Source organism: Megascapheus bottae, chromosome 16 (assembly GCF_031878675.1).
Source record: "Megascapheus bottae isolate mThoBot1 chromosome 16, mThoBot2.hap1, whole genome shotgun sequence".
Lineage (NCBI taxonomy): Eukaryota > Metazoa > Chordata > Mammalia > Rodentia > Geomyidae > Megascapheus > Megascapheus bottae.
This window is the reverse complement of record NC_143524.1, coordinates 40,408,328-40,425,451: the sequence shown is the minus strand read 5'-3', so window position 1 is coordinate 40,425,451 and position 17,124 is coordinate 40,408,328. Positions and strand designations below refer to the sequence as shown.

At 36.4% G+C, this 17,124-nt stretch overlaps 1 long non-coding RNA gene across 1 annotated transcript in view; it reads left to right on the top strand.

Annotated features, from left to right (window-relative positions):
- Positions 1-15,622, top strand: part of LOC150053261 (uncharacterized) — a 90,446-nt gene extending 74,824 nt beyond the window's left edge. The window contains exon 4 of the long non-coding RNA XR_016538083.1: positions 15,321-15,622. This is a non-coding gene — a long non-coding RNA (uncharacterized LOC150053261). The remainder of the gene's footprint in view (positions 1-15,320) is intronic.
- Positions 15,623-17,124: the final 1,502 nt, after the last annotated feature.

Genomic DNA, 17,124 nt, shown 5'->3' with positions numbered 1-17,124 from the left:
GAAACCCATATATATACTCAACACTTAATTCAGAAGGTTTATTACTGAAGAGCATGGCTCAAGTAGTAGAGCCCCCCAGCTCAATTCCTAGTACTATTAATAAAATAAAATAAAGCTGGAGTGGCTCAGGTCTGTAAACCTAGCTACTCAGGGGTTTGATTTGAAAGGTTGAAATTTGAAGCCAAACGGGGAAGAGAAGTAGTCCAGACTTTGTCTCCAAAACACTGGCAAAAAGCAAGGCTAGAGGCATAGCTCAAATAATATAGCACCAGCTGAGAAAGCAGAGCGATTAACTATGAGGCCCTGGGTTGAGCCACCAGAAACCAAGAAAGAAAGAAGGCTTGAGTTACAGCATTGTATCAGGCACTGTGCTGAGACTTCAAAATTCTCAACAAACCTGCTCCCTCTTTTGTCCAAGCGCACACTCATTTCATGCTGCCAAACCCACTTCTCAGTTACACGTGGCAATGTAGTAAGTTTTCTGCAGGGAAATGTGAGCTCAAATTATATACACCATTCAGAATGACTGGATAGGAACCAGATCACAGGCTTCTCTGTTCTGGAATAATGAAATAAGTATTTTCCTGTGACCTCTGTTATAGGCACACAGCTCCTAAAATCCTTAAAATCCTATGACAGATAATGTCTTAAGTTCAAACCTCAATACATCAAAATTGTTTCTTCTAAAGCCTGGTGGCAGATGTCTGTAATCCTAGCATGCAGGAGGAGAGCCAAAAAGTGTGCAAGGCTAGCTTAGGCCAAATAGCAACCCTCTTTCAAACACATAATTCATGTTTAAGTTGTTTTGAAATATATATCACCGTTAGCTATGGAACAATAGAAGTTAATCCTCCTAGGTAACTATATTGTTGTGTCTGTTAGCCAACTCTTTTCTAGCCTTCCCTCCACTCTACTCTGCTAAGCCCTTAGTGACCACACCCTGTAGTACGAACTCCACTTTTTAGTTTCTACATATGAATGTGGGTACAACAGTGGTTTTTGTAAGTCTGACTTAATACAGTTGACATTGTTCTCCAGGTCCATCCATTTTCCCCCCAGCAGTGACAGTATTTTGCATCATTTTATGGTTGAACAATATTCCATTGTGGATATACATGCATTTTCTATATTTATCAATGTGGATACCTAAGTTGGTTCAGTCTCAGTACTGCAGTAAACCTAGGAGTATCCATAGCTCTTTTGATTTTCTTTCCTTTGGATGTATACCCAATAGTGGGATGGCTAGATCATATAGCAGGACAACTTTTTTCCTGGAAAAAAAAATCTCTATATTGTTTTCATAATGTCTGCACTAATTTACATTCCCTTCAGGAGGGTATAAGTGTTCCCTTTCACCCTTGCCAGAATGCTTTTTGTTTTTGATAATTGCCATTGTAACTGAAGTAAGAAAATGTCTTCTTGTGGTTTTGATTTGCATCTCCCATATGTCCCCTGACACTGAGCACATCTGAATATATATTTGGCCATTTGTGTTTCTTCTTTTGAAATATCTCTACTCAGATCATTTTGACCATTTTAATATTGAACTCTTTGCTCTTTTGCAGAGTTGAGCTGAGTTTCTAATACATTCTGGATAGGAATCTTTTGTTGCATGGATAGCTTACAAATATTTTCTCCTAATCTGTAGATTGCCTCTTTGCTCTGTTGATTATTTTCGTTGCTGTTCAGAAGCTACTGTGTTATCCCCCTTGATGTATTTTTGCGTGTATTGTTTGTGTTTGGGGATCTTATTCAGAAAACCTTTGTCTATACCAATGTCCAGACCTTGTTTTGTTTCTAATAGTTTCATGGTTGGGTCTTACATTTAAACCTTTGACTCAATTTTTAATTGATTTCCTAGAACTGGTAAGTAGGTTATGGGGCTAATTTCCTACTTCTGTATTCCAGTATTCAGTTGTTCCAGGTGTGCTTAATCTTAGAAGCTAGATTTCAACAACCAAAATAGAGGTGTAAAAGCTATAGGCACGTCACAGCACATCCAGTGTTCATACTGACAAGAATGTGAAGTCAGGTTGTCAGAACCTTTAGTAGAAATGATTGTATGTCCCATTCTATTATATTTGATTTGCACAGAAATTTCTGTAATTTAACCAAGCAATAGTAGATATTTTCTCATAAATACTAAGTCTATATCTTCAAGTTTATGTACATAAAACATTTTGACAATTTAAACTTAAAAAATTATCAGTCATTTCTTTAAATATTGCAAATATATTTAGCCTTCAGAAGTGAAAGATAAATATTGCCATGTATTGGTGTAAACACAATATACTCTATGTATGAAACCAAATTATCTGTTAGGGAAAACACAATATGTTTATTGCCATCTGTGTAGATAAGTAAAACCTGTATAAATGAAATAAGTGAAGGAGAAATGAAGCCTAAAGATCTTTCCCATCTATTTGGGGAAAGAAATGGAAGTGTTCTAGGGCCGGGAGTTTGGCCTAGTGGTAGAGTGCTTGCCTAGCATGCATGAAGGCCCAGGTTCAATTCTTCGGTACCACATACACAGAAAAAAGCCAGAAGTGGTGCTAAGGCTCAAGTGGTAGAGCTCTAGCCTTGAGAAAGCCCAAGGACAGTGCCCAGGCCCTAAGCTCAAGCCTAGGACTGGCAAAAAAAAAAAAAAAAAGAAAAAGAAATGGAAGTGTTCAACTATGTAGTTGCTTCATTGAATTGTGTATACTTTCAAGTATATACCTTGTGACTCTGTTAGTACTCTATGGTCTTTTAATATAGGAATGAGGACATATATCAGGAAACTAATTCAGCTAACTTGTTTGGTGTCTGCATCCTTGAACCCATAACTATTAAGGTATGTTAATGCGTTCACAACCAGGACAAACCAGGTGTTGGCAAAGCAACTCAGAGTGTACATGTACCACAATTGTCCCATCTATGCCATAATAACACAAAGCATGAAATACAAATACATGTTGGTGATGGGATTAGTTCGTAGGCATGACATCATGTGAGCTTGTTTTCTCCATGAGAGCCATTGGACACTGGAGTACTAGTGTAGTTCACTCATATTTACCATGACAGACGTGTATTTGCCGTAACATCCCAGAGTGTACCAGAATATACGTATCACTACAACCATTATAAATTGTATGCGGGTTCAGGATCTGTGAACCAGTCGGCATTATGACAATCATCTGCATGTGCCTTGACTAATCACAATGTATTTACTAAGACATTAGCCTTGCATGGGCAGTAGTAGATATCCACTATTGGAAGGAGTGTTTTGCACCATTATACTGGTAGATATTACACATATTAGCAGATCAAAATGAAACAGGAAATTTCAGCAGCTGTCAGCTTGCCTACATCCTAATAGTCTGTATGTAACATGGTTTGAGCCTGCATACTTCTTCACAGCTTCTGAATACTAATCAGACTAAGCAATTCTGCATGTACATTGACAAATGCAGACAGTGATCACCCAGTGTGTGAAAGGCTTCAAGTGCCAAGACAGTCAATACATGTTGTGGCAGCTTATAATGTATCAAGTCGTACATACTTGGTAATATAATTTGTGTATTTATAAGATATAAATGTGTAAAGGTCAGTTGTGGGGCTGACATGTTTTGCAATTTAACTTTTTTCTCCGGGTTCTCTACAACTACAATGATTTTATGCACAAGTGTACGTGCACACACACATACACAGACACACTCTTACATATCTATAGCATCTTTAAAACCCTCAAGGTTTCATTACCCAAGAAACACTTTAGTGTCACTGTCCTCACCTTCCATCTCACTCTCAACTTTCATTCTCAACTTGTTTATGTATTATAGTTTTCTCCCTTCGAGGAATAAAACTCTGAACTTCCTCATCCTTTTGGTCTTTTTTCTTTGTACATCATAAGTCTCTGTTCTTATAAGAGTTGAAGATTCCTCATGGCTCCCACTCATTCTCCTTTTCCATTGCCTGTACTATCTATATATAGATAAAAAAATGGTATTTCATTATAAGGAAAGAACTCATGTCTCAATTCTTCACAAAATATACCTGCAAGACATGCATGATTTACTAAGGTAATTTTCATGAATTTTTAATAAGAGGAAATTGAGTCATCACACCTACTCCAAATAATTACAACCAGTTTTTACTAACCTCACCCTTTGAAAGAAATTATCATTCACAATGTATTATGTGCAACCAATGTATCTTCACATAATGAAAACAATTCTATTAAAATGAAAATCCATATTTCAATGAAATCAGGCTCAGATTAGCAATCTTCACCATTCTACTCAGCCTAACATTTGAGTTAGAACATTTGAGTTAGAACATTATCACTTAACTCTGAATGTGCACTGTGTTCTTAACGTAGCTGAGCCTTGATTTCTTCATTTGTAACAAAAGCATTGATCACATCCACATCACAGGATTGTGAGAGTCAAATGAGATCATTCCTTCTTGCCACAGATAGTTATTGAGGACCGGCTACATGCCAGTAACTGCTTAAATGCCCATGTTAATAAAGTATTTTCAAAAAGAAACTTGCAAGTCTAGTAAATAGTAATCATTACAGGATATGCGTTACAGAGACACAAAGCAGGTTAGGAGAGACTGATTTCTGTGGCAAAAGCTGGGGAGCAGTCACTGAGAAAGTAACCCGAGAGCAGTTTTGAAAATTGCATGGACTGAATCAAACAACAACCAAGAAACAGCGCTCTCAGTGTGAACCATCAGTACCAAAATCTTCATGTTTAAATGATCTTCTATTCTACTTGTCTGAGGATGAAAAGAAGACCAATGTAGCTAAAGCAGAACAGTTAGGAAGAAAGACAAAAGACTGAAACCAGCGGGTAATTGGAGCCATATCATGTGGAGTGTTATTGATCATTAAAAGAATCACGATTTTTACTGGTAGTGAAATGAAATGCTTGCTTAAAATTTGTTTAAATTTACTTTATCTAGTATGTTGAGAAGGCACAGTAGAAAGATAAGGAGCAAGTAGAGACCGGATAGAAAGTGAGTCCAGGAAGAAGATCATAAAAGTGAACATAGAAGTGAGCAGATTCTAGATCTATCGTGAACACAGCTAAATGATTTGTGAATGGATGGATGTGATATGTGAGAGACGGAATCCGTGATGACTGCAGTGCTTTGGGCCTGAGCAGTGAGTGGGAAGGATGTCAGCCATTGGGATGGTCGTTAGTACAGGTCCAGCAGGTGGCGCTGGAAGGAGCAGACACAAAGATTTGATCATAATAAACTTGCGGATCTTATTTGATATTCCAGTCAGTAGATGCTGAAAAGGCAATTGGATATATGAGTCATTCAGGGGAGAGGTCTGAGCTAGAGACATACGTTTAGGCTGTCCATTTATAAGTGATATTTTAAAGCCACAAAGTAAATCTACATGGGAGAGAATGTGAACCGAAAAAATAAGTTGATGGACTAAGTCCTAAGGTACTCGAGCATTAAGAATTAAGAGAGGAAGAAAAGCCCAGCATGAGATGCTATGGAGTGGTTAGTGATGATGGAAAAATAGATCTAAGAGAAGGAAGGAGTACTGGAAGCAAATGTCCAAAACTCAGGTAGTATGAGGATGCAGAATTACACATTCAAATCGATTTAAATATGGAATTAAATATTGGGTTAATTATTACATTCACCAACTATGAGGTCATTTTTTAATCTTGAAATGAGTAGGTTTTGTGAAGTGGTGGCAACAAAGTCTGAGAGGGAACTTGGACAAGATCATGAAGAAAGGACTATTTCACAACTCTTTGAAAACTTTCACTATACAGAGAACAGAAAATGGCACAATACTTCATGAAAGAAGTAGGTTAATTAGGTCTTTTAAAATGGGAGAAGTAATATTTTCTCAGTTTGATAAAGATGCTCTCATAGAGGAACTGATCTGTAACACACAAGAGGTAGAAGTCACTAGAGCAATGTACCTGGGTGACAACAGGATGGGGACCCCACACAGCAGAGGCACCCCATGTCCTATACACATTAGCTGCCAAGAGCAAGTTATTAGCATCTCTCTTCTCAACCCCACATTCAGTGACATCAATTAGGCCATGGTGGGCTTATTTACACCATAGAAATCAGCAAATGCTGTTACCTGGGTTTTATTTAACACAGAATAGTTGGTAGAAGAACATTTCTAAGCATACTACTGAGTTCACTAATGAAGGGGCTGACCTTAGAGACAGGAAGTATTCATCTACAGGAGAGAAAGCAGTATAAAGGTGCAGTTCTGAGAGATGGCAAGCTCTGTGTAACACACTTGCCCCAGTAGCTAGAACAAGTAAAGTGGACTAATGATCATGTTTACTATTCCATTTAATCATATTGCATTGTCTCTAGGTATATCTCTGTTCCCAGGCTTTGTGGCATAACATTAATACACCTTTCAAAGAAGGAAGATTAATTTTTGTGTTTGGTCTAAGACTTTAGACTCACTGATTCACTGATATACCAAGTAAATAATTTGGTAACATTTGTTAAGTATCTATGACACACTCCAGATTGTATTTTATATTCATTAGAATAAACACAATAAATATTCAGTAAGAAATGATTATAAGCAAGGTATTTTCATGAGTATTGAAAGAGGAAGTTTAACCTAGTAACAAGATTTAATGTCTACAGCTATTAAGCTTTATGGGTGATTGGGGGCTTTTTATTAAAAAAAAAAAAAGGATTTTGAGACTGGGTCTTGCTGTATAGTCTAGACTAGTTGATATTTAGCTCAAGATTATCCCGCTTCAGCTTCCTGAATGAATGCTGAATTTACAGATCTATGCAGCAATAAGTTATTTAAAAATCAAATGTGTGTTTTGGGGTATAAATATATAAAATAAATCAGTGGTCAGATGATTATAGTAGAACTAAATCTCTTTTGCATACAGGTATGCTTTTGTCAATTTTAGTCATGGAAAAATATGTATAAGTATGAATTTTGCCTACCAGTAATTCAGTGAGGATATAATTCTATATAATTTGGATATAAGAACTACTGAATAAAAGAAAAAAAACTACTGAAATGTATACGATGCAGAGTAAAATTTGATACCATTGGATTTCTAATCTTATAACTTGGTGAACTTGTATTTAACATTAGAAAATATTGTATGTCAGCTGGGCACTGGTGGTTCATACCTATAGTCCTAGCCACATGGGAGGTTGAAATCTATGGATTGTGGTTCAAAGCCAGCCTGGAGTATGAAAGTCTGTGAGATTCTTATCTCTCATTAACCACCAGAAAACCAAAAGTGGTGCTTTGGCTCAAATGATAGAGGGCTAGCCTTGAGCTGAAGAGCTTAGGGACAGAGCCCAGGCCCAGAGTTCAAGACCCATGAGAGATAGAGAGAGAGAGGGAGAGAGAGAGGGAGGGAGGGAGGGAGGGAGGGAGGGAGAGAGAGAGAGAGAGAGAGAGAGAGAGAGAGAGAGAGAGAGAGAGAGAGAGAGAGAGAGAGAGAGAGAGATTATTATATGCCATTTACAAAGCTCTACTACCTGGTTTCTATTTTGATTCTTATCAAAGGGATAGAGGTTCTTTCTCTTCCCTCCCATATGATTTTATGTTTCTCAGGAATCTGGACTTTCTTGAAGTCTTCACAACATTCTACAGTAATCAAATCTATAAAATTACAGTTTCAAGTATCACCCATATATAAACTATATTTGTGGGTTCACTTTCAGCACCTCATGTATTCTAGAGCTATACATCTCAACCTGGCACTCAGTATGTTTCTTAGAATGATGTCTTTTAAATTCATGGTTAACTTGGAGGAAACCAAGTAATTGCTCTATAATTTGCATCACATTTACTCAGGCACCTGTTTGCTCAGTTTTTTTCTTTCAGAATCATTCAAACTACTAATTGCTTAGTTCTGTAGTTACAGTTTTTACCTGTTATTGATAATAGGTTCCTATTTGGTCTCCCATTTTAATTCTTTCTCTTTTTTATTGTAACTATTTCTAATGTAAAATTTGATTAGGTTACATGTCTTCTTAAAATGCAACAACTGTTCCTTTCTGAAGGTTGTATGTTAATGTTTAATAAAAACAGGAGTGAGTGTCGAAGATATTAATCTTAAAAATGGAAATGACATAAATTTTCAGTAATAAAGGAATGTTCACATTCGCTATCATGTGCTCATTTAGTGAAATATCTTGCTTCCTTGTAATAGTAACTTTTCAGGGAACTAGAATAGATTTATTATAAGGGATGTGTATTAGAACTAACACAATTTATGCTCTATTTTTCCTATGAACTATATTTACTTCCATTGAGTTAATAGGCAGAAAAATGAGTTTTGCTTATAGAGGTCACATACAACTTCATTAGATCTCAGAAACTCTGCAAACATTATCTCAGTTAAGTAATCAGTTTCATAAAAGCAACCAACTTTCCTTTTTCCTGTTGCTATTGTTTTTCATCTTTCCTGGTTTCTGTCTCATAGTAATATCCCAAATTCAATAATACATTTTGTCCTCAATGGATTTTAACACATTTAGATCAGTTCCTTCTGACCTTCAGAATTTATATTTCTACCTGAGGCTTATGCATGTCTTTGATTTTGGTGTTCCTTGCCTCTGCACTTTTGAAGAAAGATGTTCACACTCCAGCCCCAAATTTTGCTGTACAATATCTTCAAGACTGGTGCATGGAACACTCAATTGAGAGACTTCCAGCACTCACAATGTAATGGGTGAAAAACAACCACTGTGTTCTCCCACCAAGATCACATGAGAATGTGTAGCCGCAAGACTAGATCGTTAAGAAACACACAGAGTGCTGACAGCCAAGAGTGTAAGGGGAAGACATTCCTCAATGCAGGCTCTTTTCTGAGGTTGCCTTGCCGAGTACAAGGTAGAGAGAAAAGATGGAATTTTCTTAAGTACTCAGACTTTCTTCTATAGAGGTGACCCATAGTCCACAGGGAGGATATAGCAGCCTATCTGAAGAGAATGAGCAATAAGTAAGCAGTCTTTTTTGCTAGTAAGTATTGGTGTGCACAGGAATTCTGGTATACAAACAGTAATAATGTTGAGTTTTATATTGCAGGGAATACAGAATAGTGATTAAAATGTTATTCTCTGATAAAATGAAGACAGAAGATACAGTCTTCTTATATCCCAGTGCTTAGCTTGTTAATTTAATATTTGTAAGCTTTTCCTTGTGGGCTGGGGAAAGACTTTATTTCCTCATAGCTATAGACCATAATACTTCATTAGGACAGTGAAGCTAAATTCTATTCAATAATATATCCCGATTCTAGTATAGTGAATGGCACAGAGGTGATTCAGTAGATAGCTGATAAATGAACAAAATAATAACCACCCTTTTGCCCTGAGGCTGTGTCCCATTCTTAGAGTGGTATTGTATGTGTGAGTATTTATACCTCTGCACAAAGATGGACAGATTTCCTGAGTACAGCAGTTCCCAGGTAATTCAATTTAGTCATCTGATTCATCATGCTTCCAGTGAACTAAGCACCTCCTGAACCTCTGGTGATGAAACTTGCTCTCATAAAGATCCTCATAGCCAAAGCACACTATTTTATCAGATCTTTACCTCACACAGTACCCTAATTGTCCTTCTAGAAATTATCTCATGCTTTCAGTATGTCTGTGCATTTCATTTTCTAAAAAAAAAAAATGCGTCCTTAGCTGAAACGTCTCTTAAATTGTGTCTTATATATCAAATTGTTAAAAGAAGTGCTTCAAATGGAGAATATCCAAAGTTGAGTTTCTGATCATTTCCCAAGTTTGTTGTGCTTTATTTGCTATCTGAGATAATTAGGTGATTTAATCAAGTTGTCTTTGTTCTCCTTTTCTTCAATAGATCTTAAAATTCTATAACCTATTTAGAATTTCCTACTGTTTACTTCATTTAAATGATTATTTTGAACCTTGGCTGGTTTTTGTTAAGAATTAAATAGTAATTATGTTTTTGCCCTCACAAACATATAATAGTGGTAATTATAATGAAGATAATAAATGATGTTTGTTCAGCACTTTATGATAAACACTGTTGTAAACATTTTATGTCTATCCATTTATTCTCCAAAACAACCTATGAGGCTGATGCTGTTATCAATCTTTTAAGCTGAGGAGGAAACTAAGACATAGAGATTAAATAATTTGCCCTTTATTATAAGAGCTAAGAAGGAATATAAGTAGCACTTAAACTTGGACACCTGCACTCTGAAATTTACTCTGAGATTGTTCTTCATTTTCTTACATTATGTCCTTCCTGTTTCAAAAATTCCTTCTTAACAATTCCCACACATCCAGACTGTAATAATAACTATTACTTAAATTGAATTACCATAGTTTTATTGATTGCTATCCTTCTGTATTCAATTTTTGCTATCTTGAAATCTCTATACTAATGCAATTTCATTTGACTAGAGTACTTTGATGAGTTTCATGCATTTATTTTATTTTTCAGAAAGGAAATATGAGTATGGTACTGTTTATACATTTTAAAATATGAATTAATTGCTATCATAAATGTACAAAATGAATTGGATATGCTAATGTTGATTTGCCATTTACTTTTGCTTTAATCTCTACCCCGATATTTGCTCCATTGGTACTGTATTTCTAACATCTTAAGTGAAGACATTGATACCAATCAGATTCTTCTTTCTAGATGATTTCTCCTTTCCACATGGAGGCATTTAGACTTCATTTCCACAATGTCACCCAGATAGGCATGATTGGAAATATTTGTTTTCAGTGGTCTTACTCAGAGAAGTTTTCTTCCAGTTCAGTCCTAATCACCCCATCTGCTCCATCATCTCTTTTCTCTTCTGTAAATCTCATAATCCCAGTGTTGAAGACCTACCTATGTTTTCATTAGTTTTCTCACAATTTCTGTTTCTTTATCTTCCTGTTTTGTATTCTGGGAAAAATTGTTTCAATAAGTAACTTCCTGAATTCAGATTTTAGTAGTAATATGTTTTTCTCTCCATTGCTTCTGTTGAACTTTTTTTTGGCAAATAAAATTTTAAGCTGAAAAACATTCTTGCTATCAAATTACCCTTTATTATAAAAACCTGCTGAGACTTACCACCACCCATGAGCAGAAAACAAGATTTAAAATTATTTAAGATCTTCACCTATTATCAACATTATTTCATTTTAAATATTAGCCTGTTTGCCCTGACCTCTCAGTCTAATACTCTATTTTGAAATGCCAATTTGTTTCATTTTCTCCATAGCTTTCTCCAACTAGAAGAGGTAGGCTCTGGCCCTCATTACCACAGAGAAAGCTTGATTCAAGTTTGTATATTCTGGTATTCATAGATCTAGAGAAACAGAATGGGAATTTTTTTCCTAAAGAGTATAGGGGACAGATAGGAAAACACTCCCAATTCATGAGAAAGAAGGCACAGGTCTTTATTCCAGGTGGTTCTCTTCCAAGAAATAAATTATTCCAAATTCTCTCCATTGATAGAATTGTCTGTGGGGGTTCCTTTCAATGGACATGTTAATACCTTGGAAGTCAGTAAAAAACAAAACAAAACAAAACAAAAAAAGCTTGGAAATGTGAATGCTAAGCCCTTCTATAGAGACAGTCAGTGATATAGTTTGTTTTTTTCTCACAGTTTGGTCTGGTTCCAGGAAGCATAGTAATTATGTACACGTAATTCACATCTGAATTAGCAGCCAAAAGATGCATTTAACAACTAATAGCAAACAGCAGTACATTGCATCTATATCTCTGTTAAAATGATTTTTTTCTTTCTTTTCTGTTTTTGTTTCAGTAGCACTTTGATTTGCAACCAAGTCTAGCTTTCTACCACTGAAGTCACAACTCTATTTCCAGCATTCTTGTGGCTAATTAGAGAGCAGAGACTTACAAACTTCCCTGCTTGGACTGTCTTTGAATGCAATCCTTAGATCTCAACCTTCTGGGTAGCTAGGATTACAGGTGTGAGCCGCTGGCACCTGACATTAACATATCTATCTGAACCTAAAGTTGCAGGAACATTGGGTTTAGTCTCTTTCTGTTTCCTTGGGATAAAAATTCAGCTGTGTGATCTTCCTACAAGAATTGTTGGATTGCCTCAGGAGCAAATTGACTTTGGTGTCTGTCTTAGAATTCTAAATACCTTTTATACTTCATTTTTCCTAACTTCATATTTGAAGTAATAGAAGCACATTACTTTCTTTCTAAGAATTGACCATAGTCTCATATCATCCTCATCTCTCCAATCATATGTGCCACAAAAATGCTCTTGTAAAGTTAACAATGTGGATGACACTGCAATTCTCTTTCCTGGTCATGAGAAATGCTAGGAAGATACAATTCACTTCTGAAAATGTCCATATGTGGAAAAGTATAATTCAAATAGATCAACAGGAATGAAACATTGTAGTCTGAGGAAAATAAAAGATTCTAGAAATTATGAAATGCCTGCATATGTAATGGAGTCTGGTAAGAGATAAAACTCCAGAATTGGGCACAGACCAGATAATGAGGTGTTTTAATGCCATGACAAAGAGTTTGAACATCCTCCAGAAGGCAATCAGAAGTTGAAGGCTTTTAAGGAAGGAGTTGTAAGATTAGATACATATTTTGAGCAATAGTGTGGGAAATGAATCACAGAAAGGGAAAATGGAGTGAGAAAACCCATTAGGAAGCAATTAAAGAGTGTAGATAAGAACTTATGAGGCTTCTCTAGACTCTATAGCAGCATGAAAAATTGTTGAGAGCCTTGGAAACTTCTTAGCAAATAAAATAAACAAAGTTGATTCCATGCAGAATAAGTAACAGAAGGTAGAATCTATAGAGGCATGGTGATCTATGTATGTAGTGGTGCATACAGGGAGTATAGGAGCTTGGAAGTGGATAGGTCAATGGAACAGGGAAAAACAGCGCATCAAACTAATCTAAGACATTTGAGAAACAAGATAATTGAGCTGTACCACTTGAACAACAGCTTACTGCAGGGTTGGGTTTTTTTGTCTGTGTTAACTTGAAATAAAAGCCATATGAACTTGCCTGCCCAGGCTGGCTTTGAACAAACATCTTCAAATCTTAACTTCCCAAGTAGCTAGGATTATGAATGTAAATCAGTGGTGACACACACACATGCACACGTATAAATATCATATAAATATGTGTGTCTGGTATATTATATACATATATGTATATAATTTATGTATATATGTTAGTAAGGGCATATTGGACTAGATTTACAGATAATGGACATCATATGGTTGATATGTAGAATAAGAATAATATTGCAATATAATGCAAAAATAATAAATACAGTTTAAGGCTATTAGGTCTAAATACTAAGCTGATATGTTAAGGACAGACAAAAGAAAAGAGCCTAGACTCTCAGAAGAACAAGAGAGAGAAATAAAACATTTGAGATTAAAAAAACATGGAGAAGGAAGAGAAGGGACATTTGAAGCAATAGTCTTATTCTAGAAATGTCAAGCAAATTTGGAACTACAAGTAGCCTTTGATTTTGACAACTAAGAGGTCACTGAAATTTTAACTGAAAGAATCTAGAATTCCAATCTCTTTCCTTAGCATAGGCTGCAACTGTGGATGGTCACCTTTTGAACAGGTTTTAGAAGTACTTGAGATTTAAAAAAAAAAAAAAAAAAGAATATGGAACGAGAATGTGTGATTGCTACGTTGAGTCAAATTCCTAGAGAGATAAGAGAAAGGATGAGCAAATCCTGCCTCCACAGACTGGATTGTGGCAGAGTTTACCAAACCTCTAAATAAGGGATAGGAAAGGCCGGGATACTTGAACTGGGTAACACAGGGGAAACAAGATGAATACACTGCATTTGGAGATGTATCGTCTACACACCCCTTCCAATAGTAAAGTACTCATTTTTCTAGCTGCTGTGAAGATTGAACACTTGTTGTTCATGGCTGAATTCCTTCCTAGAAGTTTACCTTGTGGAAAATTATCCCCATTACTTTTAGGCAACCTGTATTCAGTCAGTGTAGGAGAATCAAGATTCAACTTTGGTTTCTCAATCCAGGACATCCTCTCATGGAATTCCTAGCTTTTGAGCTATATACAACTGGCAGGAATCTCAATACAACTACATACTGCATGAAACTTTTCCCCAGAAGCTTATACTTTCTCTTCTACAATCCCCAAAATTAGTCTTTAACAAACCCACATCAAACTCAGTGCTGGTTTGCAGTTTGTGCTGGGGTACTCAGTCTGAGGGAATGAGCATATGTGTTACAATCATCTTCATGTCTCCCAGATTTACATCTAATCATACGAACAACATTTTGACTTCACTATTTTGAGGAATGACCAAAACTACACACTGAGAAGTTAGCATGATCCATTATTATTAGACAGTAATTTTCAAGTAGCATCAAGGGTTAAAAAAGGAGTGGTATGTAATATGGCTGTTCTTAACCATGCCTGTCTTTGACACCTTTCTTCCCCAAATCTGATACATTAATTTGTCACCTCCTAAGAAGCAACATTTAAAAAACTGATTTTGTGAAGGTGATGTACAGCGAGGTTACAGTCAGTAAAGTTGGGTAATGAGTACATTTCTTTCAGAACAGTGTGACCTCTTCCCTCATTTTTCCCTCCCGACCAGCCTCCCACAGGTGGTGTAGTTGATTGTCGACATGATATCTAGTGAGGATCACTGCTGCATTTGTTCACCGTTTGTCCTTCCATTTCTGTGTTCTCCTCAAACAGGAAAAATTTATATATAAGACAAAAGGTACAGAAAACAATAACAGTGATGAAGGAGAATTTTTAAAAAGCACGAAACCAGAAAACCTCTTATTTCCATTTCTTGGAGTTCATTTCAATAAACATTATTTTATATAAATGGCTTAGTTACTTGGTCTCTCAGTTCTAGGAGATTCTAATGAAAGGATGTTTCAGCCTATGGCTGATAATTATGACTCTGTAGACCACTTGCTGATTCATTTTTTCTTTACTTTAAAAAGTTTTTCAGACAGGGCATCATTACGTAGCCCAGGGTGAGTTCATATATATTCATCCTCTTGTCTCTATCTCGCAGGTACTTGAATTAAGGGTTTGTGCCACTGTACTCAAGTGCCTTTTACCTTCTATCTTAATGGGCTGGGCAGTTGTGCAATTGTCATCCTTCCGTTGGAGTCAAAATCTAAAGTTCAATACATGCCTCAATGTTAACACAACTAATTATAAGCTTTAGTTATAGTGAAACAAACTTGAGAGCTCATGTAAATATTATCAGTGCACTCCAGAGTGGCCATGTGTTAATAAGTCTTCAGTGCAATTAGTATCTCCTGGATACTAGCATCTCCATTTGGGTTTCAGGAGGAGAATAATTGGATGAGAAGAAGGCATGGGACATGCCTTGAAAATAACCAGAGGCTTGAAGAACCACAATCCGAGTGCTGTTTCTCCCTCACCTCCACCCTTGCTTTGAGGGAGGAAAGAAAATTGCTCTGGTAAGAAATGATTGCTTGGGGGCTATTAACAAGATCTGACTTGAGATGCAATGCTCCCCACGGGTCAGAAAGATGACTATATGTAGGAACTGATCATTAGAAAAATGATTAAGGCTATTATTAACGCATTACTCAATTACTTATTAATTACTTTAAAATGTGGCTAGAAATGAGGCAATTAGGAGTTCACAGTCCTAATTGGTGTTTGGAATCACAGAGGGTGAATTGATGAGCACCAGCTGCTCTGACATTTTGCCTGGTGATCTGCTCCAGAGGAAGCAGGCTGGAGAGACCTCCTTTACAGTCTTTCTTTTCACAGTATGGCCACACTCAGGAAGAGCAGATGTTCCCCTCCCACCCCACCCCAGTCCTCAGGATAAAAGTGCACTCACACTTCTGTTTGACTGGGGAGCTTGTGAAGTTGGTGGAAAGTGGAAATCTGCCCATCCTCTTTTTCCATGATAGACACTGGGATGTAAGGAGTGACTATGGATGGGTATGGGTGGATTAAAAGTTAGATCTGCTGACCAAGTGGGTTATTAGCCAAATAGGCACAATATTAAATACCAGTGCTTCAGCCTTAAGGTTCTTCTTGTTTGTTGAAATTGCTGAGCTAACTACTAAAGATACTTGCATCTGGGTCTTTAGAAAGCATTTTGGTGTCTTGGGATCCTGCACTATTAGCACACTGGATGGATGGTAAAAGACAGAACAATACACTTGGACATGATAAATTATACAAGACTCTAGACATTCATATAGTGAGACCAAGGGAGGATATTCTTAGGGGAGGATCCTAAGGTTCAGTAGCTATGTGCATGATACCATATAAAATGATGTCTATCCAAATGAACGCCAAGAAATGAAAATAAGAGGTTTATTTTGGGGTTTCTTTCTCCTTTGCAGCTGTTTTTGTTTTCTGTACCATTTGTCTTGTATGTAAATTATTTGTTTGGGGGAGGGGAAAAGAGGGTACAGAAATAGGAGAGTGAACAAATGCAGCAGTGATACTCACTAGATACCATGCTGAAAATGACCTGTACAACTTGAGGGGGGTGGGGGAAGGGAAAACTGGGAGAAAACCAGGGAAGAGGTGACTCTGTTTAAAAAGAAATGTACGCATTATCTGACTATGTAACTGTAACCCCCCTGTACATCACCTTTACAAAAACAATGATCATAATAAAAAAAAAGAACTTTGGGAAGTACTTTGGGAAGTGTCACTTATTTCCCAGGAATTTCTTCTTAAATGAGACATCTTTAAATTTGCACAAATATGCTCTTGTCTATTAGATATACATATATATTGTCCTTTTCAGTGGCTCTTACCATATCCTTTGAATAATTTTTATTACTTTTTAGTTCACTTAAAAAATTTTATTATTGAGGGGATGTATAGAGGGGTTACAGTTACATTCATCAGGTAGTGGGTATGTTTCTTCTTAGATATTGTTTTTCTCCCACTCTCCCTTCCCCAACCTCCTCCTAATCATCTTGTTTTTTCCCTTCCCTTCACTATTTCAAATAAACAAATAAACATATATATATATATATAATGTACTAGGTACAAAAGACAGATACAGTAACAACATGAGATAAACCATAAGAGGGAAAAAAGGGGAAATAAATGCCTTCAGACAAAACATTAAGAACAATCATTAAGATAAATC